This window comes from Sinocyclocheilus grahami, unplaced genomic scaffold, assembly GCF_001515645.1.
Source record: "Sinocyclocheilus grahami isolate Dianchi unplaced genomic scaffold, SAMN03320097.WGS_v1.1 scaffold38.1, whole genome shotgun sequence".
In the NCBI taxonomy this organism is placed as follows: domain Eukaryota; kingdom Metazoa; phylum Chordata; class Actinopteri; order Cypriniformes; family Cyprinidae; genus Sinocyclocheilus; species Sinocyclocheilus grahami.
The window spans coordinates 1,610,526-1,614,490 of record NW_015505217.1 but is presented as its reverse complement, the minus strand read 5'-3'; the positions used below and the strand labels follow the sequence as shown (position 1 = coordinate 1,614,490).

Sequence of the window (3,965 nt, the reverse complement as noted above, 5' to 3'; positions counted from 1 at the left end):
ATGTTGGCGTTGTGTTGGGGGGGGGGGGGGGGGGGGACACTTAAAATTGTCAAATTAAATACCACTACTATTAATAAATTCATATTAATAAAAATAAGACAACATTTTTCTTAAGCCTCTTTGCAATTTGCGGTTTCACAATGGAATGCAATGCCCCGTTATTCCTAATTCACCTTATTAGAAAAGGAAATTAGATAAATGTGTAAAAGCATGATTGATTTCTTTGTTCTTGTCTGTCCTCCAAGAACAATGACTGAAAATAGAGTGAAGAACTGCAACAAAACCCAGCAGCGAGGCACAGCAGAGGCTTCCTGATTTAAGGTAGCAGGTGAAATACGATTACAGCTGATGAGAGCCAAGGGGCGGCAGGAAATCGAATGATGAAGCGCAAACACCGCAGTCTCTCTCATCAGGACGGCTGGTCGGGGGAGGGAGACAGACGAATGAGATGCATCCTCCCTCACTGCAGCACCGCAGACAGTGATGGAGCGCCACAATATCACAACTAGAGATGGAGCGATAGACGGGCACGCAGGGCAGCATGAGAAAGATAAACGGAACCGAGAGCGAAGGACCGCGTAGATTTACGAGCTGGCACGAGATGGTGGTTTTACAAGGCCTGTCCAGCTAGTTAAACGACTCATCATAAAACAAAGCCATCGGACAGCCATCCATCTGAAAAACAGACAGTCTAAACCAAACACAGTAGCTTGGGTTGGTTCTTCGAAGACAATTAACTAAGTAAATAAAAAGGTGTTCATTATTAATATATATTGTTTCACACTGAAGTTTCACTCAGAAGTTACTAGTAAATTTCACAATTAATTACAAAGAAAAGGCTAGTAACACTTTGAATTAAATATGACATTTTGAAGTAGAAAGACTTGTAGGCCTAAATAGTATTTTCTTGCCAAATCAGTAATTTGTTTCATACTTCAAAAAAAAAAACTAAAACAGTATAGCACTATATTATATTGGATTAATATTAAAAGTATGGCCAATATTGAGAAGCCAGTAATTATTTTCATTTTATAGATGACCAGCATTAAAAGTCTTTACTATTTTGTCTAAAAAAAAAAAAAAAAAAAAAACTACGTGGGCATCACAATATTATAATGTACAGTATATATGAATTCATTTTAGATCTGCTGAAGATAACATTTTTCATTAGAAGTAATGAATTGTAAATCTAAAATTATACAAGTGAATTTAAGCATCACATCATAATACAGCACAAATAAAAATGCATTTTTTTACATTATATTTAGCCTAACACTGGTCATTAATTAATGCATTTATATACATTTCATATAAAACATTTACATTTCTGAAGATTAACCGAGGGCAATTCAAAAAATTTTTTTAAATAAATAAATAATTTTTCTACACACATGCACTAAATACATTTGACATGATTCTGTGGACTTCAGCAACAGTAAAAGCAGACCATGATGAGTCAGACCATTAAACCTCTACATGACCTCAACAACAACCATCTCAAGTGCTTTAATAGTATCACTAAGTAGATTTACAGAAATGTCCTAATACATCAACACTTTCTTGCTCATTGAATGGCAGTCTCGAGTGGACCTAATGAAATGTCCCATTGCTTTCTCTAACAGCTTTATTAAACTCTGTCTGGAGATTCCAGCATCCGCCCCAATACAAAGCGAGATGCCACATGTGAATGGAAAACATCAGATAGCCAGTACAACCTTATCCCAAGGAAACCCAACAACAATTTCATGAGCGCCGTTCTTCTTGGCACATAAAAGGCCACAGTCCTTCGCGTATCTGCAGCACAGAGCTATTGTTCTCCCTGACATACAACTGATATTTATACACGGACTGTCAGCGCACAACAAAGGCTCAGGTTTCTCTAGGTTGCATGTGGATCCTTTGTTCTCTTTGAAAAGAGAGAGAAAAAAAGATGGTACAGCAAAACCCAATCAACAGATAGACAAAACGGGGACAACAATGACAGGTACTGAGGGATCATTCACAAATACTAAACATTACATTACTGGGAGTCGACGTTTGGCAAGTTCTAGAAAAGGTCATAATGCAGGAGACAAAAATGGAAAAACCAATGAGATATCGGACCTTCTTTACTGTTTTAAGAGCAACTCCCAAAAGAAAAAAAAACTGCTTAATTCTCCAGGAACAAGGAAACAAACAAAGAAAACAAAGTGTATCACTAGCTAAAGCCACCAAGACTTGGATTTAAGTTATCTGGATAAAGATGAGAGCATTCCTCCAGGGCTGGATAAAATCACCTTGTAAACAAGCAGAAAAATGAACATCCAGTCTTTAATCTGACAAGGAACTAGTTCTTTTCAGCTTAGCATTACCTTCAAGCACCGTTTCATACCTTTGTGCTTGCCAAAAGAGCAGGGTAGCTTGGCAACAGGAACAAAGGCAAAGTCAATGGAGTCCAAAGGGGTAAGATGCCACGGCCCCCCTTCAAACACATCCAACCAACCGCATGAGAGAAAAAGCACATTTAGGAGGCAGTCGCTTAACTCAAAGCAGGACAAATGGACTCATAGTGGTGTCTGCTGCCGTGAAACCTTGAGCTGGACCAGACCAGAGGAAGAGAAAGTAGCAACAGGTGCTCCAATCAAGCATGGCTTCTGAACAGCTGGCTTCAGTCTGACAATTTAGACTTAATCTTCCCTCAATAACTTTGAAATCTGATACATCTGGAGACATAGTGGGCATATTATATACATATGTATAACAAAATATTTGTATATATACACTTGTATGTATATATGTGTGTGTATGTATGTATACACACCTATCTATCTGAACAAAAAATAAACAGGGACAATGGACTGATGTACAAGTTTTTTTATTAAGATTTTTTTAATGTACATTTTTCATCTCTCTAACACAGAGAATGCTGATAAATAAAGCTGGTTATAAAAAGCTTTAAATCAAAGCACAAAAAGAAAATCCATAATTAATACTTTTTCAATTAATTTTTTTACATTACAGATATTTACAGAATTTGTGGTATTTTGCCCATTTTTTTACACAAAATTGAACAAGAAATGACGGTACCTCTTAGTAACCACAGACCTAAAGATGGTAGACGTGTTGAATTTTTCATGAATGAAAACGAGGCTGTGAGGGGAAAAAGCCCAGTGTAACTTTAACAAAACGTTATTTTTTGACACCAGGAGTTTTTGAAAAATGTATTTTAAATGTTGTGTCAGCAGGACAATCAATTTAACTTGTGAAAAATGAAAATTAAATATAGTGTCCAAGGGTCCATTGCGTGAAGCAGACATAAGTTTGACTTGCATTAACGTGACGATTTGGATTCTTTAGTGCAGGGGTGCCCAAACTCGGTCCTGGAGGCCCGGTGTCCTGCAGAGTTTAGCTCCAACTTGCCTCAACACACCTGCCTTCAAGTTTCTAGTATGCCTAGTAAGAGCTTGATTAGCTGCTTCAGGTGTGTTTAATTGGGGTTGGAGCTAAACTCTTCAGGGCACCCCTGCTTTAGTGCACTTCTCGTGGCAGCCAAAATGAGTCAAATGAGCGAGAATACTTCCGAGTAGCTTTAATTGTGCTAGTAATAATTCATTTTGAGTTATGTTTCCCTGAAGGAAGATTTGGCGATAAAAAGGAACTGACAAACACTGCAGGATCTGGGGAATATTTAAGGCTACTTAAAGAACGCGAGCATTACTCAGTTATCCAACAAAACAATGTGTTTTGTAAAGTCTGAGGTGTGTTATGCTTCAGGAGAGACAAGGGAAATGACAGCGGATGAACATCGCAACAGCACCCTCTGTTGATTAAGGCTTTTCAATTCTCAGTTTAGCACCATAACATACCAGCATGCAGAATGTCAGCGTCAGCAGCTGTGGGAATATGCTGACCGGCAGTGTTGGGGAAAGTTACTTTTAAAAGTAATGCATTACAATATTGCATTACTCCATAAAAAAGTAACTAAT

General features: G+C 37.8%; 1 protein-coding gene and 1 long non-coding RNA gene across 5 annotated transcripts in view; one reads left to right on the top strand and one right to left on the bottom strand.

The window, feature by feature from the left end:
• LOC107581825 (kelch-like protein 25) overlaps nucleotides 1–783 on the top strand; it is a 57,395-nt gene extending 56,612 nt beyond the window's left edge. For all 4 annotated transcript variants that reach the window (XM_016267485.1, XM_016267484.1, XM_016267483.1 and 1 more), the window contains one exon: nucleotides 246–783. The gene's annotated coding sequence lies outside the window, so the exon portion shown is untranslated. The remainder of the gene's footprint in view (nucleotides 1–245) is intronic.
• Nucleotides 1–2,711, bottom strand: part of LOC107581826 (uncharacterized) — an 18,557-nt gene extending 15,846 nt beyond the window's left edge. The window contains exon 1 of the long non-coding RNA XR_001608866.1: nucleotides 2,372–2,711. This is a non-coding gene — a long non-coding RNA (uncharacterized lncRNA). The remainder of the gene's footprint in view (nucleotides 1–2,371) is intronic.
• Nucleotides 2,712–3,965: the final 1,254 nt, after the last annotated feature.